Consider the following 26,801-nt stretch of genomic DNA (forward strand, 5'->3'; position numbering starts at 1 on the left):
ATGTGAATCATATCTCAACTTTTAAAGGCGTCATCTTGGTTTTTTTTTAAGATTTTATTTATTTATTTGACAGACAGAGATCACAAGTAGGCAGAGAGGCAGGCAGAGAGAGAGAGAAGCAGGCTCCCCGCTGAGCAGAGAGCCTGAATTGGGGCTTGATCCCAAGACTCTGAGATCATGGCCTGAGCCGAAGGCAGAGGGTTAACCCACTGAGCCACCCAGGTGCCCCTAAAGGCGTCATCTTAATGAGACCTATATGACCATCATGTTTCATATTGCAATCCTCGCATCCGCATTCCATCCCTCCCAATTCTCCTCCTTTATTTTGTTATGATTTCTAACATATATATAATTTATTCGTTTATTAGGCTTATTATTCATCTGTCTCTGTTGAAATGTAAGCTCCACAAGAGCAGAGACTAAACTAGGAAAATTTATGGACACCACATTACCTATACACATAATATCAGAAAATATGTCCATTTGAAAGGGGACACTAGCATCATAATTACTGAGCAAAATTTCCTGAGGGATTATTTTGCTCCGAATGCTAAAAGTCTGAAAAGGAATGAGCTATATCCAGGGTGAAGGAGTCAAAGTTTAAAAAGGATAGGTAACCATAGGAGGAAAGGAGCTAGCTAGATCTGTGAGAGGTTTGTACTTGGATAAAGGACTAGAGGGAGAGGAGAAAAACATGCTCCACGTAGGACAAATGAATTTCCCAGTTACATGACTGGATTTATTCACACAGACTGTATAATCACCCTGGGCTAGAGAGGAGAGGGCAAATTGGTGGGAACAAATGTACTCAGGCGTTTGGTACTTATTAAGTCTCAAGGCAGCAAAACTAAATTCACTGGCAGGTGAAATTGAGTCCAAGGTTATATGGTCCACCTTAGATTAGAGGTGGACGAGACGGTATGTTCAAACTAAGGGTCCCAGGCCTGCCATCCCACAGAACTGGGGAAAGGTAAAGATTTCCATAGGACATTAGTTTGCAGTGAGGGGTGATATATGTAAGGGTGGGTGGGTGTGAGAGACGGGACAGCTCTTCTGTCAGAGGGCCTGTTAGTCACCTAGGAGATTAGCTTCAATTTTGTCTTAACTTCATAAGGTCTGAAACCATCTTAGTTTTTAATTTTTAATTTTTTTAAAATTTCAGTTTTTGAATCTTTTTTTCTACATGCATTTGAGAAAACTCATTAAAGCTCTGTGTCATAGGGGCACCTGGGTGGCTCAGTGGGATGGGCCGCTGCCTTCGGCTCGGGTCATGGTCTCAGGGTCCTGGGATCGGGCCCCGGTCGGGCTCTCTGCTCAGCAGGGAGCCTGCTTCCTCCTCTCTCTCTGCCTGCCTCTCTGCCTGCTTGTCATCTCTCTCTGTCAAATAAATAAATAAAATCTTTAAAAAATAAAAAAAAAATTAAACTCTGTCATAGAATAGTTACTGACCAAGTGACACATCGGTTTTTGCTTGACTGCTTGGGATGATGGGTTTTTCTTTCTCCTTGATTTAAAATTGACTGATTTTACTGATATAATCTCCAAGTGATATAGCCTAAGAAATAAGGCAAAGTTCATAATAATGAAGCAAAGCCTACCCAGCCGCCATGCCTCACTTCCCCTTCTTACTGTTGAGAAAGATATCCTTGCCCTGTACCACTGGGGATCAGATCCTAATTGGCTTACACAAGGCCCTGATCCCTTTGTTAATGATTGGTTTATTTTTTTTTTTAAGATTTTATTTATTTATTTGACAGAGATCACAAGTAGACAGAGAGGCAGGCAGAGAGAGAGAGAGAAGCAGGCCCCCTGCTGAGCAAAGAGCCTAGGACTCTGTGATCATGACCTGAGCTCAAGGCAGAGGATTTAACCCACTGAGCCACCCAGGCGCTCCTAATGATTGGTTTAGAAGCAAACATGTGATTCATTTCTGACCAGTGAAACCTGAGAGTATATCTACCAGGGGAGGGGAAGTGTCTGAGCAAGATTCCTTTACCTTAGAAAGAGATAGTAGAAGGAAAAATCTCTTATTTTACTTTCGGATTTCACTGGGTGCACATTTGGTGTGCTTGAAATTCCTTAGGTCCTCTTGCAACCATGAAAGGAATGTACAATCTAGTTCAGCCCTACAACCCTTAGAGCAAGGCTGATGGATACCTCAAGAGATAAAAAAACAAAAACAAAAAATGCCTGGATGCTCAATGGCATCAGTGAATGGCTAACAGCCTAATCTATGGTCTGTATTGTTCCAGACTCTTAGTTGTAGATCCAAGGAGGGAAACTGAGTAGGTGGAAATAGAGGTGGATGAGATAATTACTTTTCAAAGTCTAGTTTGATTTTTTTTTTAAAGTATATGTAAATAAGACAAATGAGTTTCATTTTCTTTTGTAAATGGATCCAGACAAATTTTAATTTATGGGTAACAGCCATTTTGGAATTAAATGGTAGCAAGTAAAAGTTTTAATAAGTGTATTATCAAGTACATAATTAAATGCATTTGACTGATACATGGCCTAGGTAAAAGAAGAAGCTATGCATGTTGGAATTAAGGGAGTTCTTTTAGAACTTTACCAAATGCCTGTGTTGTTTGTGTGGTTATTTTCCTTTCCTGAGTAAGAACAAGCAGTAGTGTCTATTGCGACATTTGAGTTTACCAGATGAAGAACACTTGACTAAGAAGCAGTCTCATACATGGCCAAACGTCCTCCTGTACTTGTACTTGATGAGATCCAGAGGCCTTTTCAGAATAATACCACATGTGATATTCGGTCCACACTGCACAGTTAATGTTCTTAAGTGTGGATGTAGGAATAATTTTTTTCTCATTTTCTTATTTTCTTCCTCAAAAATATGGTCAGTGAAGTATTAGGGAGAAATGGAAAGTTCTTTCATAGCAAATCAAGTGACTGAAAAGCCCCTGACTTTTGGAGTTTTTAATGACACAAATTCCTTCCCAACGTGAATGGTGTTTTCTTTGCATTTGGAAAAGTATATTGCTCCCTCTCAGATGGAAGTAATCTCTCCAGGTAAGAATATGGCTGATGTGAAAAGACAATAGTCCTGGGGCTTCTGAGACCTTCACAGCCTCTCACACTCACGCTTTCTTGTGTGTACATCAAAGGTGTTGAGGAAAAGAGGGTAGTTAGTGCGTTTCAGGCAAGACTCTGCACACATCAACCTGACCTCCTTTGGTGGCCTTGCAGATAAGGCTGCACTCAGATTTATCAACAAAATTCTATCCTTCAGCACAAGAAGAGCACAAATGTAAATAGCAACAGTAACAATGATTGTTATTAACTGATTATGTAACAAAAACTACACATATAATAATAAAAAATAATGTTTATCAAATGATTACTATGTTTCATGCACTATGTGAAAAGTGTTTCATACACATTTCATTATTTAATCCTCAGAGTGAATTGATGAGTCATATATTATTGTTATCCTCATTCTTTTTTTTAAAGACTTATTTATTTATTTTAGAGAGAGAGAGATAGAACACACACAAGCTGAGGAGGGGCAGAAGGAGAAGGAGAGAAACAGATCCCCCATTAAGAGTGGAGCCCAACACAGGGCTTCATCTCACAACCCTGAGACCATGACCGAGCTGAAATCAAGAGTAGGATGTCCAACTGACTGAGCCACCCAGGCACCCCATTATCTCCATTCTTCTACATAAGGTAACTGAGGCACATAAAGGATAAGTCCATTGTCCCACTATAAATGGAAGAGTCAGAACTTGAATCTTCATCTATCTGAGTACGGTGTCTGTAGTCTTTTCGGGTGACACACAACCTTCCAAACATGGATTGTAAATTCTGTGAAGGCAGGAACAATGCCATGGTAAGCCCTGTATGTTCAGCATCTATAACATTACTTAGAAATAACAAGTGTTTGATAAAGTTTTATTAACGAATCAGTGAACTAACATTGATTTGCCAAGTTCAGCCTCCACCAGTGCTGTAGCTTTCAGACCCCACCTGCCACGTTGCCCTTCTTTGGCATCATCTCTGCCACTGATCACTTTTCCCAGAAGTCACATTGATGCAAAGGTTATTAACATAGGCTTGGAAAGGCCAATGGTCCACTTTTCACCCGGCCTATACTTGAGGCATGGATACTGAGCTACAGCTTTTACTGCTTCCTCCACCTTGTCTATTCCCCATATTGAATCCCCCTCTGGAAGCCAAAGCAAGTCTAAATCCCAGTACATATTCCAGAGTCAGAGGTGTTCCAGAGAGTAAGACTGGCCTTCCCATTCTCAGTTTCTGGGCATGACTGGGACTGCCTGTCCTAATCTAGAAACTCGTTGTTCCCTTTAGCTTCTGGCTAGTGACCTCACCACATGCTCAAAACCCAGATTTGGTCCCATGACTTTTTTCCTTTGGAAGAAATTTGCTACATGTGTTTGATAAGTGAGCAGTGCAAATGGCCACATTATCTTGTTTAAAAATAGAGGATTAACTGTAGGTATGCTTTTATCTGTAACAGATACTAAGCAATACTGGCTTAAAGAATAAGGACGTTTATTACATCATGTGACAAAATGTCTGCAGCCAGGCTGGTTCCAGGGTTGGTTAATTAAGCAGCTCAATATATTAAGAATATATTCCTAATATATTATTAGAATATATTGAATATCAACCCCCCATTGGAATATATAAGACGAATATATAAGACGACTTATACTTGTGCGTAATTTGTCTTTTTAACCTGCTTTCAACTTTTTTTTAACCTACTTTCAGCTTTTTTTTTTTCAACTTTTCTTTCCCTTTCATGTCACTGACATTTTTAAGATTAGGCCAGTCATTTTACAAAAGGTCCTCAGTTTGGGTTTGTTTGATGTTTCCCCATGATTTGATTCATACTATGCATCTTGGCCCAGAAAATCACCTAAGTGGTGTTGTGTCCTTCTCAGGGCATCATATCTGCAGGCATACAAAGTCCATCTTCCCCTCATTAGTCATATTAGTTTTGATCATCTGGCCACAGTACTGTTTGGTTTCCCTGCTGATGTATGGTTTTTCTAATCTTCCAGGAAAATGCCTTTTTAAAAACTAATAAATTATAAAAGATCACATTACGGTAACTGGGAACGGAGTATCAATGAAAAACTATATGTATATGCCATGCTCTCTTGTTTTTACAAAGAGAACTTGTTACACCCCACCAACAATACTGAATTTGAGAGACAGGCATGAGACTTGAAAGCACCATGTTGCCAAAAAGAAGGTTGAGTCTGGAGAGGTGAAGTATACTGCCCACCATTAGCATCAAGGCCAGGGCGAAGACCAAAGCCCTGTCCCTCCTCTCTGACCCTTCCCACATCACTGTACCTGCGAGCCAAAGCACGACAAACGCTTTCTCTGCCCAGCAGGCATCAAGGACGCTTTCCTTTAAAAGAAGAAATCTGGTGCCTCCCTTGCCCGCCTTGCCACACCATATTTTACTACTGCCCAAGTCTTTAGTCCGGACTCCAGATCTGTTCACATTCCAACACTATCTATGTCCAAACTGGAGATGGGTTTCCTGTTTTATCATTTAAATGAGTTACCTTACTCTCCTGTTAATCTCCACAAACTCACTTCACCCTGCTCACACTCACAGCTTGGAGCCAGTGAAAGAACAAGATAAAACCGTGACACAATGGTATGTTGGATATAGTCCACAGAGGTGCCTTTGTGTAACTTGTGAGGAGAAGAGTAATGATTTTTTCTTCCTGGCTAGAAACAGTCAACTGTGCTATTTTGAAATCTACCAAAGGCAAAGAGTCCAGAACCTATAATTGTAGAGAGGGCCCGTCTTTCCTGGCAGCAGTGTCTGTGTGTGTAGGTTGCAAAAGGTGGTACTGGGCCAGCAGGGGATTCAGTGCCAGGAGAGCTGAGGTTTCAACCCAGCGCTGACATTGTAGTAACGCATTTCCTGTATTGCCATTTAGTTTCATGATAGCAAGTACTGACCTTTCTATGCCTCTGCTTCTCCTACGGGTGATAAGAGGCACTTTTACAACTCACATAGGTATTTGTGAAGACACGTAGAGAATAATGAATAGAACAAATCTTAGAGGCTCTTCCACACACCGGTTGTTATGGTTTTTTTTTTTTTTTAAAGAATTTATTTATTTCTCTGACAGAGATCACAAGGAGGCAGAGAGGCAGGCAGAGAGAGAGGAGGAAGCAGGCTCCCCGCTGAGCAGAGAACCCGATGCAAGTCTTGATCCCAGGACCCCGGGATCATGACCTGAGCCGAAAGCAGAGGCTTTAACCCACTGAGCTACCCAGGCGCCCCTGTTATGGGACTCTTATGGGCTGAGTTGTCTCTCCATACCTGCCTCCCCCCACATTTCGATATCAAAGACCTAATGCCTACTACCTCAGAATGTGACTGAATTCAGAGATAGTGTCTTTAAAACAGTTATTAGGTTAAAACTAAGTCATAGGATAGACCTTAATCCTGAAGACCATGTGAAGACAAAGAAGGGAGAAGCCATCCACAAGCCGAGGAGAGCAGCTTCAGAAGAAAGCAATCCTGCGGACCCTGATAGGATTTCCAGCTGGCAGAATTGTGAGGAAATAAATTTCTGTTGCCTAGGGGTGCCTGGGTGGCTCAGTGGGTTAAAACCTCTGCCTTTGGCTCAGGTCATGATCTCAGGGTCCTGGGATCAAGCCCCGCATCGGGCTCTCTGCTCAGCAGGGAGCCTGCTTCCTCCTCTCTCTCTCTCTCTCTGCCCATCTCTCTGCCTTCTTGTGATCTGTCAGATAAATAAATAATAAATAAATAAATAAATAAAAATTTCTGTTGCCTAAAGGCACCCAATCTGCAGTAATTCATTATGGCAACCCTAGAAAACCAATAAAGGGACCTAGGGAAATTTACTCCTTCTAGAAAAAATAAACTATGTAATCTGTGGGACCCAGTACAAAATGAAAATGTGGGGCCCTTTAAGGAATTACGAATTTCAGGATGGTGACAGCGGATTAAACCAAGTATGGGGCCCCTCTAAGCATGGGCCCTTTGTGACTCCACACATCTCCCGCCCATGGAGCCAGTTCTGCTTCTAAAACCAGTTCAGTTTCCTTATCTGGAAGGTTGTGATAATAACTGGACCTACCTTTAGATTTGCTGAGAAGATTAAATCAGGTTCTAGGACTTAGTTCTCAGAAAACATGAAAGGGTTACCAACAAAGGTGTTTAAAGTTTAAACATTAAAAGTCTTGTGGAGGTTGAGTCACAGGGTCACAGGAAAGAATAGTTTGGGCTTTTTTCACCTATTTCTGGTCAGTGAGACATTAGTCAGGGGGAAGGGAGAGTGTATACGGGGAGTAGGCAGGGACATTTCAGAGCTGAGAGACTCTGCTGGGGTGAACAATGCAGGCTGTTCAATAATTTGCTTATTTATAGTCTTAGGGTCTCTGCTACAGGGTACGTGATTTCTTTCTCTTCTCTCTCTCCAAGTCTGTAGAAGTGTGCTCCGCTGAAAGTGGCACTTGGACCCTGGAGCTTCCAAGTTGCTGCCTGACTTTCTGACAAAAGTGTTATTATTTCCACACATATGACTCTTTTATTCTATAAATAAATAAAGCTTTAGAAGGCAACGGAACACAACCCTAATATCTAAAATAGGACAGGACAAAGAAAGCTGATTCTTATAAGATTAGTCCTCATTATGAGGTAAAGTCAGGGGATTTTGAGTGGCATTTTGGAAAGGGGTGATTATTTTCTTTTACATGTTTATTACCTTCTAAGAACACTGAGAAGCCAGTGCGTTGAACAAATCAGAATTTAATGCCCAATGCTAACAACTTTTCAAACAATGATACCATATGGAAATAATATTTAGTACAACCCAGAAAGTTCTAAATCTTCTGCTAGTATTTCAGCAGACTTCAATGTCTTGCTACTCAACCTCTGCTAAGGGAGGGTTGAATCTAAGCTCCAACTTTTTCTGTCCTTAACATGCTGAGGGAGGCACTGATTCAACAATGTCCACTGATTGCCCTTTTGAAAGCAAAGCTCAGAACCCTGCAAAGGAGCCCTGTAAGAAAGCATCAACTGTCATCACATATGTGGGACTCTCACGAATGGGCTCAATAAAAGCAAAATGGGGTTGATTGAGAAAAGTTTTTAGTTTTTTTGTGAAAAAAGAAGATGGTAGCAATGTATGTCCTGATTTTTTTCATTAGAGTTAGAATAAATTAAAACTCCTTCAATACCCTAAGTGATCTGGTTGCTGTTGTGAGAGGTGGTGGAAGGATAAAACAATATTCAAGCTGCTTTTCTTTGGGTCTTTGTTCATTGCCCCTGTAATCATAGCCTCTTCGCTCTAGCTGCTTAGGGAAGGAATGAGGTAGAACAGGGTCATGTAATTAATATAATTATATTTAATTAATATGTAATGATAATTACATGTTGAAAACGAACACACACTAAAATTCCCACAGTGCGTGGAAAAATGTACCACCAAGATAAACTGAGCCTGACGCAAAGCTATGTTGCAGAGTGATGTGATTACGAGAAAAATTCAATCTTGATCACCAGACTGCCTCTTCAGAACTTTCACCTTCTTTCAGAATAAAAACACTTCAGTTGGGCCATTTATTTCAGGGAAGGTAAAATGCTCTCACATTTATTGTCTCATTTGAAGTCCCAGTGCAAGATTATTTCAGGAGTTCAGATTACCTCAAGCGGTGGAGATTTAGTGTGAGACTACCCGGGGAATGAAGGAAATGCCGGAAACCACTGAGCCATCAAGCCTTTACGAACGGGAGCATGGTTAAATATTCAACAGTAAGGCTATGTGTCTATTATTCTGGTTAACTCAGCTTCCCTCCTTTTTTTTTTTTTTTAAAGATTTTATTTATTTATTTGACAGACAGAGATCACAAGCAGGCAGAAAGGCAGGCAGAGAGAGAGAGAGAGAGGAGGAAGCAGGCTCCCTGCCGAGCAGAGAGCCCGACTCGGGACTCGATCCCAGGACCCCGAGATCATGACCTGAGCCGAAGGCAGCGGCTTAACCCACTGAGCCACCCAGGTGCACCAACTCAGCTTCCCTCTTAACACAGACTCTATAGTGCTCAGCTGGGTTGAATCACGCTAGCATGGGACTTTGGGCAAGTTACTTAGCCTTTTGTGGCCTAGTTTCCTCATCTGTGAAATGGAAACAGACCTCAGAAGATTGGAGTTAATATATTTATAGCATTTAATATATATTTTAAATATATTATATTTTATATAATATATTTATAGCACCTGGGTAGCTCAGTGGGTTAAAGCCTCTGCTTTCGGCTCAGGTCTTGATCCCAGGGTCCTGGGATCGAGTCCCACATTGGGCTCCCTGCTCTGCGGGGAGCCTGCTTTCTCCTCTCTGCCTGCCTCTCTACCTACTTGCGATCTCTGCCTGTCAAATAAATAAATAAAATCTTTAAAAAAAAAAAGTACCAGAGAGAAATTGGTGTTTCCTATTATCATCATTTTTATCATCATTGTTCTTTCACTATTACTTCTGCTGCTACTATCCACTACTCTTTTGGGGTTTACGGTCTCATGGTTCACTTTTTAGACTTCATAATGCTACTTACTCATGCTTCTGTTTCTTGCTTTCATTCGATGTCCCTCTCTGCTTCTTTCTGCTTTACTCTCTGGGTTGTTGCTATTATTATTATTTTTTTTAATGTGTCTCACATTCACTATCTTGAGAGAGAATCTGATGGGGACACTGAGACTAGTTAGTAGGCAATTCTGCTGGTAAGTTCCCATGCTTGTTTGCTCCATGCTGTTGGCAAGCTTATACTCGACCGTCTTTGATTCAGGTGGGAATCCATGGTCCAGTCAGTACCGTTCAAAGATCTCGGGCTGCTAACTGAGAATTCTGTGAAGAACCATTTTGGACTGTTAGAAGGAAGCTGTGGGGTTGGCAGCATCCAGGGGTTTGTGGCTCCACTCCAATGCTTTCTTTAGCATTGATGTCATCCCATTTATAGATGATGAAGTGATCCTCAAAATGTCAAGTGATCCTATGTCTTAGAACTCAGTGCTTTATTTAATTTTACCAAAGAGGAGGTGCTATTTCTTACACTTCCTCTTATTCAGGAATGGGTGATGATCTTTTTCAGAAGTAGCATCTTACAATAGAGAAGGTAATTCTATGGCTATTACACTATGACTAATTCAGAATTTGAGCAATATAGGGTCAAATGGAAATTATATCAGGGTGATATAGGAGAAACAAGGTTCAAATCACGTAAAGACAGACATACTAAAGTGATGACTGAGCCACTTTCTCCTTGCCTCCTTAATACCCCGGCTAGTTTAACAAACCACCATACTTATTACTGGCAATTCACATGCTACACAGTCAGCATCCTTCAGTGACAAGGTCTTTCTGGAGATAGAATCTGGAGGAGCTAGGGAAAGCAGGAGAGAACCCAACTTTTATAGGATTTGGGAGATCAGATGCTCTAGCCTAAAGATTTGTTAATCCTCAACTAGTTTCGACTTGCCACAAAAGTCCCTTTAACAAAACCATTTATTTGAACCCGTCGTCCCATCTTCACTTTACATCTGTGCTCTCCAGTCTGGATGTCCTCTTCATCCCCCTAGGAGTTTCTAAAATGAAATCTAAGCTGCCACTGAAAATGTAAATTCTAGTTAAGTAGAAGGATTCTAGTTAAGGATTAGGAGAGACTGAATAAAGCAACAGTAAATTAATGATTGTCCAGGTGAAAAGGTGAGTGGGGTAGAAATTAATGGATTAGTCTGGGGTCTGGGAATCATATGTGGCAGTCGTCCAGAGAATGGGGTACACTACAACTCTCCAGGGGGGTAAATTTTGATTAGTAGTGAGCCATGATATTGTATTTGAAAAATGAGCCTTACTAAATATTGTGGCAGATGAAAATTAAAGTGGGAGTTACTGGTTATGAATAATGCTCTGCTGTTGATTGGGTGCATTCCCGGGACCTCTAACAAGGCTTTGTGCACAGTGCCTGTTTTAAGAAGGAATGGCAGTGACTTGTCATCTCTGGACAGCCTGGGTTTGGCCTGCTTGGGAAGAACCCTCTGCCCATCATCTGCGTGGAACAGAAGAGAGGAATTGTTGCTGTGTCCTGGAAGGACTGACCAGCCATCTTTCTGGACTCTCTCAGAGTAGAGGAACCAGACACGCTTTTTAGGAAATTCAATTAACTATGTTTGTAAATGGGCTTAACTATTTAAGGGAATTCAATTTGTTTAGTATAGCCATTAATTGAACATTAATCAAGGACCATGAAAAGCAATAGTCTTTATTTTTAAAGTTGTTTTCCATTTAAAAATAGAATAATAAAATGGATAATTGAATGTAGCTGGGTTTTTGGATTTGTCTGGCAGGTAACCAGAGAATAACGAGGACAATCTGGGTTGAAAGGGAAGAGTTATTGAAATAAGACCCTACTTGAAGGGAGATACCGGTCTTCTTTCTAACCTGTCTCCATGGGCAGGAAGGGAATAAGGAGGAACGTTGGTTTCATAGATGATGTCAGTGGCCTAGTATCCAGCTAAAGGATATTAAAATGGTGCCTGGGTTATCACCAATGCCATGCTTAGAATCAGACGGAATAAGCCGCAATTTCCTTTAGAAAGAATTCTAAAGCTAGGCTTGTTTCATTTGAATTTGGGTTCATGATTTATACCATGTGTCCAACTCACTCTGTGTTTAGCAGTGTGACTAGGGTAAGAATAGTCTGAGGCACCCACATCCTTTAAGACAACTTTGGTCCAGTTCTTCACGAGTTTCTGAAGAGTTAGCTCCTGGCAGGTTAAAAGTTTTAAGCAAAAGACAGCATTCATTCATTCATTCAGTCAGTACCAGTGAATTTCTATTGAATGTCTATAGGGTGAAGCAGGGCTTTGGATTCCCTAAAGAACTTAAAGATAACACAAATTGGCATCCTGTCCTCAGAAACTTAGTCAGTGAGGAACATAAGCTCTCTCTATAAATAATAGTACAATTGTTTTGTGGCGTAAGAAAAAGGAAGCTATCTTTACTGATGTCTTATGTGTCAGGCAATGTGCTCTATCACCTTGCCGGTGGTGTTTCCTCAAATTCTCATAAAACCCCGTGAGATAGATTTTACTAGAAATGGGCAAAAGTCAGATTAAGGAAAAAACTTATTAGGGAATATGGGTGCCAACTTTGCACAACATGGGAGTATGAAGAAGAGTGGATCACTAAGTATAGAAAGGTAAGTTGGAGACCAGAATGTAAGGGATGTAAGGGTCTTTGGATACCCAAAGAGAGTTTGGGCTTTGTCCCCTAGTGAAGGGACACGTTCAAGTGTTTTGAAAGGAAAGTGAAGAATGATCAGGACAGTGTTCTCGAGAGTGGCTGCTGGAAGCCTGTGAAGGCCAGACAGGCATGTGATGTGACCTTGACGAGTCAGGTGAACCTCTCTTGGTATCTGCATCTAAATAAACTAAGTGGGGCATGTGTCCTCGTGCCTGCACAGGCTTGGGGATGAGGAATGAAGAGTTAGCCTGTTCCCGGTTACTCGGGAGGACAGAACTGGAAAAGGGTAGACTGTGGACAGGCAAGGCTTCAGGTGTATAAAGAGAAAAAGGCTTGTAGTCAGAGACCTTGGTTTCAATCCCAGTTCTAGGTATTCTGGAGCAATTTACTTATATAACCTTGCTGAGCCTTTGATTCCTTATGTTAAAAGGGGGATTATAACACTTAGCTTAATGAGTGGTTATGAGGATTAAATGAGACACAAGCCCGAGTCTTTGGAAGAGAAAATCAGAAAAGCAGGAACTGCCTCTTAGGAGAAAGAGTTTGAGTGGTGGGCTGCTCTCTGAGTTTGTATGCTCCTTGTTACCAGGTGAATCTAACCAGGGGCTTACAACAAGGCTATTTGTCAGGAATGCTATGGAAGGGCTCCTTGCATTCAATAGGGGTTGCATCAGATGACTTTTGGGGTCTATTTCAAATTCTATTTTTGTTACTCTCTGCAGGATTTCTCCTGCTTTCAAAATGTTCCTCTCCTCACCCATACCCCATAGTGTTAGTATCTGGCACAACTCATAGGTACTAAAGGTAAGTCTAACCATAGGAAGAACTAGGTGGACAATAGATATCTAGACATACAGAGTTAATTAGTGTTGAAACCACAGGAGCTGTAAATAGACTTTTCCATTAAGCCAGCTAGAATCCAAGATAGTAGGGAAATTCCAGGTGTCCGCTCATCAGGCATCCTATTTCACTTCTGTTGCATTGTTCTAATCCTTTGGGGCTTCTCCAAGATACCCAGAGGTCAGTATACATATGCATACTTTATTTTTTTAAAATGAACCATTATGCTGAAGCCTAAATGTAGAAAAGAGAAGCTCTAACTCTTGTTAAGGGGGAGCAGAAAAGAGTGCAGGGAGGAGGCTGAAATCTTACCCACTGGTTCCTTCTCACCCACTCTGAAACCCCTGGTTTGAACATTACTGTTCCAGCCCCCGCCTGTTTTCAGCTTTCCTCTTGACTTTTTTGCTTTCTGGACTCTGATGGCAGCTGTTATCACTCCAGCTGCAGAGGGAGGGGATGGGAGGCAACTTCCTGTTATTCTATCCTGCCATCCCTGTGGGGGTGGGACATTCCCTCCCCCATCTGCTGTCGGTTGTAGAATGTGAACCTAGATGCAGCCTTCTTGTGACTGGGGCTGGAAGAAGACTGGTAGTCACTGGGCCACTGTTCGAAGGCATCTGGGGGGCAAAAGAGGCAACAGGCACTACTGATAAGTGTGTCTCTGACTGAGGGAAGGGAAGGATGAGTGGCTAAGAGGCAGGTTAAGTGGGTTGGGCAGAAAAGAAGTTAAGGGTTGTTGCATGAATGATGGGAGAGGAGGAAAAGGGAAGGGTTCTGGTGAATATATGAGAGAGAGAGAGAGTTATAGTGTCTGGCTGTGAGATTTTTTGGGTTCTGGGTACATTAAAGAATGGAGGGGGGTCAGGGTGATATGATGATCAATTTTTCTGTAGTCCTGTATTTTTAGTGAGTCTTTTCTTTGAATTGGGTGTAAATAATACTAAGAGGATTAAGCATGGAGCTTGCTTAATCCTGTGGGAAGATAAGGAAATATATAAAACTGGACCATGTTTTAACCATGTTTATACCTTTGGACAATCTCAATAACCCTTACAATTACTTTCCATGTATTATTAGCCCCATTTTATAAAGGAGGTGATCAAGGTTTCCGACGCAAAGTTTTAGTGACTCACCCAGTTAGGCACCAAGTAAGTGCCAGAACTGGGCAATGGACCCCAAGCTCTTTTACAGTCCACTATAGCACACACAGAGGACTAGGACAGAGTTAGGCTTTGAGAGAAGGGCAAGACTTCACACACAGAAGAGCAGGGATTCCAGGTAGGCCAGAAGGTGAGAATCAAGGGATCTGTGATAGACCAGTTTGGGTTTCGCTGGAGTGAAGTAGGAGATGAGGTGGTAAAGATAAATACAAAGGATGCTAGGGAGAGTTTTAACCCACTGAGCCACCCAGGTACCCCTTGTTAGGGAGAGTTTTAAGTGGCTAGCTAAGAACTGCAGAAAAAGGAAGCCTGATTTAGAGGGGAAGATGTTGATGGCAAAACCGAAGTGTTTTAGAAAACTCATTTGGTGGTGATGCATAGAAAGACCTAGAAGTGGGGGAAAAATGGAGTCGGAAATATGTTAGGAGGTTGGAATAGCATAGGTCTGACAAACAGCATAGTGGTGGTAATAGAATGTAGATTTGAGAGAACAGACGCCTGGGCGTGTGGATTTTTTTCAGCATTATGGTGTTTGAACGAGGTCCACTGTGAGCAATTGCCACTGTGAAGAGAAAAAAATGGTTGGTGAGGGGGGCCAATGGATTTTGGTTTCAGCCCCAGTTCTGGAGGCTCTGGAGCAACTTACATTATGTGGCTGAACCTTTGATTCTTTATGTTAAAGTGGGGCTGATAACATTTTACAGGATGGTTGTGAGGATCAAGTTTGATCAATGTTTGACTCTGTGCATCTGTCTACAGTTTTTGGCAGACTGGTGAAATGTGGGGGATGTTGTCATCAATGAAAAAAACCAACAATACAAACCAACAGAAAGCCAATACTTAATTCACTACATTTCCAGAAGGTAATGGATAATATGTTATCTAATATAAATAGAACGACGGTTCACCATCGTGAACTAATCCCTGCCTTGGATCAGATGTTAGGCAAATTGAAAGAACTGTCTCCTGAGAATCATTCTGTTCTGTTAGCCAAGGGGATTATACAGCAGGATATCCGTCAAGAGTAAATGTTAGTTAATTCTTAATTGATAGCTCAGCCACTGCAATTGGCTCCATTCAACAGTAATTATTCTCATGTGGCTCGTTCAAGTCAATTGTGAGATTCCACCCCCCCTCCCCGCCCCTTCAGAAGTGTACGAAAGAAAGCAACAGCCTTAAGGTACTTAAAAAGGTAAACAGTGATTTTCCTTACTTCGGAGATTCAATTTTATTTGCCCGAAAGCTCGGGTGGTGTGATTCTCACCACTAAAAGCAAAAGCAGCACATGGCTGATAACGCCACCAGTTAACCATTCAGAGCTGGGTCGCGGTGTCTACGATTCTCTTCCAAACCTTTCCGGAGCTTTTGAAGTTCTCAATTTCCCATCTAAGGGAACACCCAGCAGCCCCAAGATAAAAGGGCAGGGGAGAGAGCGGGCGGCTTCCTTTATCTGCCGGACTTAAAGCTAGCCATTTTCTGCTCCACGCGCCGCGGGACTCGGACTTGCCCGTGACACCGAAGCAATTGTTTTTCCCTAGAAAGGGGGCTGGGGTGGGTTAGTTTCGTTTCCGCTCCGGGTGGTTGTCAACGCGCCGAGATTAGTTCAAAACGCGACCCGCAAGGCTCTTCCCCAGACCATCACCTCCTTTTCTTAAAGATAGCCGGAAAGGCAGCCGCTCCCCCCTTCAACCACCACCCACTCCCAGTCCGGGTCTCGCTCGGCGAGGAATGTATAAAATTAGTTGCCTCCTCTGACTGACGGCCCCCCGGCCCAATCGGCGGGCGCCCGGGCGCGGCCGGCCCCACCCCCTTGCGAACGCTCTTTGGCTAATTCCCGCGGGGAGGGAGGAGAGAAGGCGAGTGGGAGGGGGGAGGGGAGGTACCTGGAACTGGGAGTGATGTCAGCTCCCAGCTCGGTGCCTGCCCGGATTCCTGACATGGTGTAGGGCCGGCGGGGTGGGGAAGGCGGGAGCGGGACGGGGAAGGCGGGAGCGGGACGGGAAAGGGTTCGGGCTGAGAGCCTGCGGCGGGGCCGCCGCGCCGGGGCTTTGAACTCGGACGGAAGGTGAACCAGAACTTTTGGAAGTCGTGCCGGCGGCTCTCCACCCCCCAGGTAAGGGCGTTTGGCTCGTCTCAGAGACCGGAGGGAAGGGGCACCGTTGTGTGGTTGCAGCTGGGTGTTGCAGCTGCTCCTCCTCTTCCCGGGCTCGATTTCCTTTCCAACTCACTCCTGTTTCCCCGGGGGAACGGGAACTTTTGGGGGGGAAAGGGCTTAACTCCTGGGGCTCCTAGCTAGCACATAGGTGAAAAGTACCTCCACGGTGGACGTGTAAGGTATTGTCTGTGTCCTTAGACCCCCACACCGTGGTCTCCCAGTAATACTTGAGAACCCCGATTCGAGAACGTGTGTGTGTGTGTGTGTGTGTTGGGGGGCGGTATTTAAAGATGTCACAAGTTTATAAAATTTCGACTCAAAAATTATGCCCCTTGAGAGAGAAAGAAAGGTTTGTATTTTTTTTTTTTTTAGTTTCCCTGTGGCCTGTTACACGGTGATTTAAATGAAAGAGTATCATTGTTATTCTTAATATTCGTATATATTAATGTAAAAATGTCCCTTATATGGTCTAGTCAGGATGTGAGACATTCACTTGGGGTGTTTTAATTATGAGCTGTGGGAAAATTCGTCTCTTGGGGGCACACTTCTAAAACTCCCAACTCTTTTTCACTCTGACATTTTAACAGAATTTCATAGTCAACTGTGATCTGGTGGGGTTAGGAAAGCTGCTGAGAATCTACAGATCTGCGCCCTGTGGCTGCCTGAGAAAAGGATGAGGGCTTGTAGTTGCGTTTTCAAGGATCATTTTTGGAAAAGAGTTTTCACAGGGAAATGGGGTGGAAGGCGGGGCATACAAACTCTTAATTACAGGAGCGTGGCTCTTTCAACATGTGGGACCCAAAACAAATCCTTCCTTTCAATAAGAAGTGCAGAGAGCAGTAGAAGAACAACTTGATTTAGTGTCCAAGTTTAGAAGTTAGGAAAGGCCGTTGGTTGTTGGGAGGAAAAGATATTTTGAGAAGTGGAAGTATAGAATTCTGATTTTTGTTTATTTCCTGTTTGAAACCTTTTTCCTGTTGGGAGATCTTGTGTACCCAGGTCGCTAATCCATTGTGATTGACTTTCTGGTGAACAGAATTAACTCCATAAACTGATTCAGAACCCTCACTTATCAGTGCTTGAGGCTCTTTCTTTTGGAGAAGAAGAAGAAAAAACAAAAACAAAAACAAAACAAACACCACGTATGGGCTGAGACTTGGGAGTCAAGTTTCCCTTTTTATTCATCACTGTTCCTCAGCAGTGAGGATCCTTCTGTTGCCAGGTCAGGTGTGAACTTTATAGTGATGCAAAAGCTGCATCCCAGGTGCCTTGAATGAAAGAGAATTTCCAGGAGGTGAGGAAAGAAAGAAAAGGCACATTACGTCTTAGAAACCCATGGAGAGAAATAGGGAACACAGGACTTAATAGACCAGGTTCTCCATGTTTCTAGCTGATGACAGTCAGATTTCAGAGCTAGAAAGAAGTGTTTTGTTTTGCTGTTTATAAAACACCTGGGTCTGTATTATTCTTGGTTCTTGAAAAAATTTAGTACAGGGTGGATAAGGAGCAGTCTTTTTGCAAAGGGAAGGTGTGTTTTCCTGGAAAAGTTAAGGCCATTTTAATTTTGGTTTGTGTTTTGGGGCTAAGAAATAGCAATTGCTTAGGGACGGCTGGGTGGCTTAATTGGTTAAGCGGCTGCCTTGGGCTCAGGTCATGATCCCAGTGTCCTGGGATCAAGTCCCACATCAGGCTCCTTGCTGAGCAAGGAGCCTGCTTCTCCCTCTGCCTCTGCTTACCACTCTGCCTGCCTGTGCTCTCTCTCTGTCTCTGACAAATAAATAAAATCTTTAAAAAAATAAATTAAAAAAAATAGCAATTGCTTAATGGCTGTGAAATGGGTCTCTTCTATTTGTTCCATGGGAAGTACATAAAACACACTGTATTTTCCAGTGTCCTTTTTCATTGGGAAAGAGGAGGTAATGTAGAATTCCTGGGGGTTAATGTGAGCTCACTGGAGCCTTGGTTAATACAGTGTTCAAAGTGCAGTTTGTAATCACCAGTCAAGTAAAGAACGTCTTCATGGTGTTGCGTTGATGTGCCAAATTCTAGTTTACGCTTTCTTTCAGGGAAACTAGTCCTGGCTTAGAGACTTGAATATGCTAATGCTTTAAATTTCATTTGCAGTTTGAGTAATAACACTTACTTTATGTACTTAATTTTAACATATTTATTTCCCTTTCTCTGTGTTTATAAGACAGATATGGTAGAGTAAAACAAAGTACTCCTAAAGGACAGAATTTGAAAGATAAATTGAGTCATTGAGAAGGGTAAGATCAGGTTTTGGTTAAATTCTCTTTAACCAGCAACTGTCATACTTCCAATAGCTACTTTTAAAAAAAAATAGGATAATCTGGCCTTTGTGGGCAGGTAGATGTTGACTTGAAATGAAGGGCACAATGTAGTTGCAGATCAATAGTGCCTAATTTCAAGGGCATCATAGACATTTTTTGGAAACAAGTTCAGTGAGAGAGAGCTTAACTGCTTATGTAGTCTTTTTGTTCCTCACTGTACCAGCATGAGATAAATGAGACCAAGGTCACTTTTCCCCTCTTACCAACTAGCTGACTCCTTGTAAAAAACATGCCTTTCATATTCAGGAAATATTTGTATTTTTATAGTTAATTTAGATTATCTTGGTAGTTTGTTATATTAAAATCAGCCTGTTGAGTTTTTCATCTTCCATTCAAAAAGGTTTCCAGGGTGCCTGGGTGGCTCAGTTGGTTTCGATTCACATCATGATCTCGGGATCCTGGCTTCGAGCCCCACACTGGGCTCCCCACTCGGTGGGGAGTGTCGTTGGGATTCTCTCTCTCCATCTCCCTTCTTACCCATGCTCGCGCGCTCTTCAATTCCGAATAGCACATTGTTCAAACTGTTAACTGAAAGAAGACCTCATTCATCTGATTCTGTCTTTTCAAAGATATTATTACATTTCTGACCTGATCTGAATTACCTTTTCAAAACAAGGAGTGAAAGAAGGACTATTTATACTGGGTATGTGTCTTGATTCTTTATTAAAGAAATACTGCTTCAGAGTGGAAAGATAGGCAAGAGATATTGCATAATGATGGCCTATTTATTCCCAGAGATTTCCCTAGAAAGCCATATTAGTTCTGAAATTAAGTAAAAAAAGTCACAATTGAGCAGCCAATCGTAAAATATTTCAGTGAGCTGGGGTTATTATTATTTTTTTTTAGCTGTGGTTGAACAGATGGGTGTAAGTATGAGATGCAGAGCTGTCGAGATTAGTGACACTGGGTGTTGTTTGGGGATAAATGGAACAAAGTGTCTTCTGGCCACCAGTTGCCTTCAACTAAAGGTTGATAATTTCACAGTTAAATCGGTCATCAAACTGTCCAAAAGTGGACACTGTCCTAAAACTGCTCTGGGCTTGTGCAGTTGATTCAGCTCTAGTTTATTATGCCATTTTTTCCCTCAAACTGTTCACCATGCATGTCAGAACCTTTTTCCTAGTCAAAAAGGCTGAGAGCTTTTGTCACATATGTTACAACCACAAAGACTAATGCTTTATTCATTGGAGGTAATGGCTTAAAAGAAACCAAACTGAACCAACCCACCCTACAAAAAATACAAAGACTCTTCTATTTCTTTTACGCTGTTTATTTTAAATCTTGTCATTATTGATGCCAGTTTGGTGTAAGTGGACGACAATGTTTCACAAGGCCAAGTAGTGAGGATTACTTTTGCTTTAATATTTTTTTCCATTTTGAAGGATCTAAAATGCCAAACAACTGGATTTTAGATTGAAAAATGGACTCCCCCAGGAGTTTGAAGTTTGCACACTTGTTAGCCACCTTTGTTGGGGAGAGGAGGGTCTGAGTGAAATGTGTACCTGTCTATATCATTGAAGAGCTTGTATTTCTGAAATGTGGCTTTGGACTCTGAGTGTGGTCCTGGTGGATGTGGTGTCATAGTTTGTGACTGGACTTGGGTTTTGTGTCTCCCCAGAACTTGCTGTGACTCACATTTTGACTGGCCCACATGCAAATTCTTGTTTTTGTTGGCAAGTATAATGAGTTAAGAATAGAAGGATCATTTGGTGGCTTTTGTACAGGGGTGTGCCTAAAAATGTCCAAGACTGAAGGAATTGTACAAACTTAAATTTTAGTCAACATCAATCATTCTGGCAAAGCTCATGGCTCAACTGTGGATCCTGGAGGAAGAAGATCAAGTACTGTAAAGTTTGGGGCTGGCTGTAGATTTCATGGACACCCCCTGAACTCCAAAGGAAGGCTAGGTGTTTCCACATCTCTCTTAAATTTGGGAAATTAAGCATTTGACATAAAATAGATGCAAGTTCAGGAGAGCAGGTGGCTGATTCTGTGTGGGTGTGTTTGTTAACAAGGACAAACTTAATTTTACCTGGTACGAGAGAGTTAAGATGCTGTTTTTATCGACAAGCCCATTCATAAACAAGTGGCCAGATTTTTTTAAAAAAAGATTTTATTTATTTATCTGATAGAGACAGCACAAGCAGGCAGAATGGCAGGCAGAGGGGAGAGTGTAGGCTCCCTGCCGAGCAAGGAGCCCGACATGGGACTTGATTCCAGGATTCCGGGATCATGCCCTGAGCCGAAGGCAGCCGCTTAACCGATTGAGCCACCCAGGCATCCCAGTGGCCAAATTCTTTAGGCAGGCAAGGAGGTTCTTGGGAAGAAGGGGGAGGCTCAATGGGAAGGGTGTTCATTCTTTCATGCTATACACGTAGTGCTCTACCATATGGCTAAAGACGCCTACATTATCTTATATCTCTATATGTAGGATCTAGTTCGCAGGATCCAGTCCTTTTTTGCTGGCTCTTTGTCACCTTTCTCTCTATAATACTTGTACAGATGTCATCTCACCACCACAGAGTTTTATGAGGTTTTTGCGAGGACAGTTTATGGAGTTGACTTTATTTGGGAGAAAGTAAAAATAAGGCTAGAACTTGATGGCCTACTTTCTTAATATTCTAGCTTGTTGGTGTAACTGCTGTTGTTGCCTAAGTCATGTTTCTGCAACCATTATCTGTGTCTAAAGATGCTGCTGCTTATGACAACACATAGTAGAGGGTTTTACTTTGTCTGAATCAGAATTTGGACACGCTCTACTACTCTTTATGAATGATAGAAGAGTCCAGTGAGCCTGTAGGGTCTCTTCTATATTAACTGGGAAGTGAGTGAGTGGGAGGAAGGAAAACAGTGGAGGACTCTGAGGGAACACTAAACCCATTGAACCTGTGAGATGGCCAGAATGATTTGTGTGAAGTCACCTGGTTCTCTCTGTTTTTATTCTGGGTCAGCTGCTATGGATTCTTTCACACCCCCATTGGTTTTTAACTTTGTGCAACCAAAAGCTTCTAAATGGGGAATTAAGCAGTACCTGGGTGGCTCAGTGGGTTAAAGCCTCTGCCTTCAGCTCAGGTCATGATCTCAGGGTCCTGGGATGGAGCCCTGCATCAGGCTTTCTGCTTAGTGGCTCTCTGCCTGCCTCTCTGCCTACTTGTGATCTCTGTCTGTCAAATAAATAAATAAAATCTTTAAAAATAAATAAATAGGGAATTAAGATTCTTTTAATGCTTTTTTTCTCCTCAGAGTACCTTGATTCTCTAGGGTGACTTGTGTTCTATGTCACCTTATGGGCAGACGCAGCTAGATGCCACCAGAATCTATCCCACTGATGTCATCCCTACAGCTAACCCCATTTTGTTTGATTTGCCACTGTGGCCAGTTTGGCAGCGGGGGAAAGAAACAACAAAAACTTAATTTTTCCAGAATCCCTTGTAGGGTGTCTAAGTGCTGTAGTCTTGGCAAATGGAATGGAAGTAGGTGGGTTGGACCTCCTCCCCACTTTCAAAAGGTCTTATAAGAGGATGGCCTCTCCGAGCTGACCTTTTGGCCTTTGTACTTTTTTCCTCCTTGGAACATGAAGGCTGTTTTCTTTTTTCTTTTCTTTTCCTTTTTTAAGATTGAAGAGGCAAAGGGAGAGAGAGAAGCAGACTCCCCACTGAGCAGGGAGCCTGCTGGATCCCAGGACCCTGAGATTATGACCTGAGCTGAAGGCTGACGCTTAACCGACTGAGCCACCCAGGCGCCCCTGAAGGCTGTTTTCTAAGTGGAGAAGCCATCTTGTGACCAAATACAAGAAGCTTAAGGGTTAAGTAGGCTGAGAAGCTGATGGCATTTTGAAACTGCTATACCAGACTTTGTCCATTTCTGGACTTTCTGGGAGAAAAAGAAAATCTCTGTTTGGTTAGACCACAGAAGTTGGGTCTGTTACTTGTAGCCAAATGTAATCCTGAGTCTAAATTTTAAAAAGTCATAGTTCATCTTTTCTCTAAGAGTTGAAAAGCAGCATTCTGTGTAACAAGAGGGGTCAGTCTAAAGCCACACATACCCTCAGCTTGAATCCTGGCTTTGTTATTTATTATAATGTAGTATTGCCAAATGATTTAACTTCTCCGGGTCTCAGTTTTCCCGTCTTTAAAATGGTGGTGCTGATATTTGTCTCATAGAATTTTTAGAAATAATTTCAAAATAGTTAGAAATTATTAATAAAAATAATAATGGCACATTAGGCACAGAGACTTAAAACAAATGGTGCAGCTACTTGTGAGGGAGAGTGTAATGGGGAGCCTGTTGAGGATGAGGCAAGTAATTCAACTTCTAGTAAGTTCTTAGTAAACACAGATCGAAGGACTAAATGGTATATTAGCTTTATAGCTGTAACCACTCGCCTGCGTGTAATTTCCATTTGGCCAGTGCCCATGTCTTCTCCTCAGCTCTACCCACCTACACCAGAATACTTGGAGCTCTTCTGTCTTCCAGCTTTGTTTGAAAGAGGATGTCCTTATGAAAAATTTATTAGCTATAGCCTGGGGATGAAGGGTGTGGACTCCAGAGTCAGATAAGTGTAGATTAGAATCCCTTGTCCCTATTGGCTTTGTGCTTTTGTCTTCTGTGAAATGGGAATACTTGGGTGGTTATGAGGACTAAATATGATAATACATTGTTTAAGGAATTCTTGGCCTTGGAATGAGGTCCTCTTGCAGATGTAAGAACAAAACAGCCTTTACCCTGGAGAATATTCCCATCTGGGAGATGGGGGCAGAAAGGAAATGGCCCATAATAAAAAACAGATTTAGACTACTGTTTAGCAGTTAAAATGGTTGGAAAAAAATGTTGACTTAGAGTATGTCTATTATGTATTAAGCAAAACAGCCAAGCAGTTCTGTAGTTTATATTTGTTAATACATGAAAAATTATTAAATGGGTGACTCATGAGAGCCAAGCATGGCAGGGAAGATGAAAGGGGCTTTAATTTTTTAAGAATGTTTATTTTATAGCATTCATGCATTAGTCCTGAAATATAAAAAGCATTAAAGTTCAAAAAATCAGTTTGTTGGGTCTTTGGGAGGTAGGTGTGGAAAGATCAGATGAGGTAGATCAGTCACTCAAATAAAGGGTTGAGTTAGGTGGGATCCCTAAAGAAGGTGGGATTTGAATGAGTCTTGAAGGAGTAGGAGATTTTGAGGAGGCAACGATGGTGGGGGGCGACAGAGACAGATGAGCATGCTGGGCTTTGCTGTGAAATGTAGAGTGCAGTGAAATTAATTTTAGAGAAAGAGAAGGTACAGATATCCATATTAAGAGATGTAATGTAGTCAGCCCTTAGAGGGTTAAGAGAGTGACAAGATTATGCTTTAAATGAGATTTTTTTTTAAAGGTGGGGAGAATTTAAGCCTCTGCCTTCGGCTCCAGTCATGATCTCAGGGTCCTGGGATGGAGCCCTGCATCAGGCTCTCTGCTCGGCAGGGAGCTTGCTTCCTTCTCTCTGCCTGCCTCTCTGCCTACCTATGATCTCTCTCTCTGTCAAAAAAATAAAAATAAAAAAAAAATTAAAAAAAAAAGGTGGGGAGAATTATGAAAATTACGTTATAAAGATGACTTTAGAACTAGTATTTTGGATATTATTGGAATATAAGTGGTGAGGAGTGGGGAGAGGGGCAAAACATTAATCGAGAGAAAGGCATCAGGGTGCATGGATGGCTCAGTCAGTTAAGCATCTGACTCTTGGTTTTTGGCTCAGTCATGATCTCAGGATCCTAAGATTGAGCCCCATGTTGGGCTGCATGCTCAGTGCAGAGTCTGCTTGGGATTCACTCCCTGTCCTTCTGCCCCTCCCACCCCTTGCATGTGTGCACGGGCTCTCTCTTTCTCTTTCTTGCTCTCATAAAATAAATACAATCTTAGGAAAAATGGCACGCAAGTGAAAGTTGAGTTTTAATGGGAAGTAAATTTCTGGACTTGGAGTTGGAGTTGGAGATTTCCATCATGACCCATAACTTACCTTTTTCTTCTCGTTATATAAATGGGTAAAGTAATAGTACTTGTCTTACTAGGTATTTAGATTTAGAAGGACAGTAACAATAATAGCAATAGCTAATGCTTACAAATACTTGGTATGTACCAAGCACTGCTCTAAGCACCTTCCATATTTTAACTTGGATTTAATACCTACATCAGCCCAAAGAAAAGGTATTGTTGTTATTCCTATACTACAGAAGAATCTGAGCCACAGAGAGGCTAGACAAATTTCCCTAGATTAGGCATGTTGGACACAGTACTTTTTAATGTAAATTCAATTAATTAACATAAAATGTATTATTGGTTTCAGAAGTAGAAGTCAGTGATTCATCATCAGTCTTATACCCAGTGATCATTACATCACATGACCTCCTTAATGTCCATCACCCCAATTACCCTATCCCTCTACCCATCTCCCTCCAGCACTCTCAGTTTATTTCCTATGATTAAGTCTCTTGTGGTTTGTCTCCCACTCTGATTTTGTCATGTTTTATTTTTTCCTCTCTTCCCCTATGCTTCCCTGTTTTGTTTCCCAAATTTCTTGTGAGTGAGATCATATAATTGTCTTTCTCAGATTTATTTCCCTTAACATAATTCCCTCTAGTTCTATCCGCATTGTTGTAAGTGGCAAGGTTTCATTCTCTTTGATGGCTGAGTAGTATTCCATTGTGTGTGTGTGTGTGTGTGTGGTAGGTGGTGTATGTACACCACGTCTTCTTTATCCATTCATCTGTTGATGGACATCTGGGCTCTTTCCATAGTTTGGCTACTGTGGACATTGCTGCTATAAACATAAGGGTTCAGGTGCCCCTTTGGATCACTGCATTTGTATCTTTGGGGTAAATACCCAGTAATGCAGTTGTAGGGTTATAGGGTAGCTCTGTTTTCAACTTTTTGAGGAACCTCCATACTGTTCTGCAGAGTGGCTGCCCTAGCTTGCATTCCCACCAGCAGTGTAAGAGGGTTCCCCTTTCGCTTCATCTTCACCAACACCTGTCATTTCTTGTTAATTTTAGTCATTCTGACTGGTGTGAGGTGGTAGCTCATTGTAGCTCTGATTTGTATTTCTGTGATGCCACGTGATGTTGAGCATTTTTTCATATGTCTGTTGGCCGTCTGGATATCTTTAGAGAAATGTCTGTGCATATCTGCTGCCCATTTCTTGACTGGTTTTTTTGTTCTTTGGGTGTTGAGTTTGATAAGTTCTTTGTAGATTTTAGATACTAGCCCTTTATCTGATATGTCATTTGTGAATATCTTCTCCCATTTTGTCAGTTGTCTTTTGTTTTGTTTTGTCTCCTGTTTTTTTTTTTTTTTCCTGTGCAAAAGCTTTTTAACTTGATGAAGTCCCAGTAGTTCATTTTTGCCTATGAAGACATGTCTAGCAAGAAATAGCTGTGGCCAAGGTCACAGAGGTTGCTGCCTGTGTTCTCCTCTAGGATTTTGATGGATTCCTGCCTCACATTGAGGTGTTTCATCTATTTTGTCTACTTTTGTGTAGCTTGTAAGGAAATGGTCCAGTTTCATTCTTCTACATGTCCAATTTTTGCAGTACCATTTCTTGAGGAGACTTTTTTCCATTGGGTATTCTTTCCTGCTTTGTCAAAGATTAGACAACCATAGAGTTGAGGGTCCATTTCTGGGTTCTCAGTTTGGTACCATCAATCTGTGTGTCTGTTTTTGTGTCAGTACCATACTGTTTTGCTGATGACAGCTTTGTAATAGAGCTTGAAGCCCAGAATTGTGATGCCTCCAGATTCGGTTTTCTTTTTCAGAATTACTTGGGTATTCAGGGTCTTTTCTGGTTCCATACAAATTTTAGTTTTGTTTGTTTCAGCTCTGTGAAAAATGTTGATGGTGTTTTGATAGGGATTACGTGGGATGTGTAGATTGCTTTGTGTAGCATAGACATTTTAACAATATTTGTTCTTCCAGTCCATGAACATGGAATGTTTTTCCATTTCTTTGTGTCTTCCTCACTTTCTTTCATAAGTGTTCCATAGTTTTCAGA

General features: G+C 41.8%; 1 protein-coding gene across 5 annotated transcripts in view; it reads left to right on the forward strand.

The window, feature by feature from the left end:
* The first annotated feature begins 16,129 nt into the window (after positions 1–16,129).
* The window catches only part of LOC101689214 (liprin-beta-1), a 181,803-nt gene continuing 171,131 nt past the window's right edge, over positions 16,130–26,801 (forward strand). For all 5 annotated transcript variants that reach the window (XM_045073047.1, XM_045073049.1, XM_045073046.1 and 2 more), the window contains exon 1: positions 16,130–16,382. The gene's annotated coding sequence lies outside the window, so the exon portion shown is untranslated. The remainder of the gene's footprint in view (positions 16,383–26,801) is intronic.

Source organism: Mustela putorius, unplaced genomic scaffold (genome assembly GCF_011764305.1).
Source record: "Mustela putorius furo isolate JIRA1106 unplaced genomic scaffold, ASM1176430v1.1 tig00537227_pilon_pilon_pilon, whole genome shotgun sequence".
Taxonomy (NCBI): domain Eukaryota; kingdom Metazoa; phylum Chordata; class Mammalia; order Carnivora; family Mustelidae; genus Mustela; species Mustela putorius.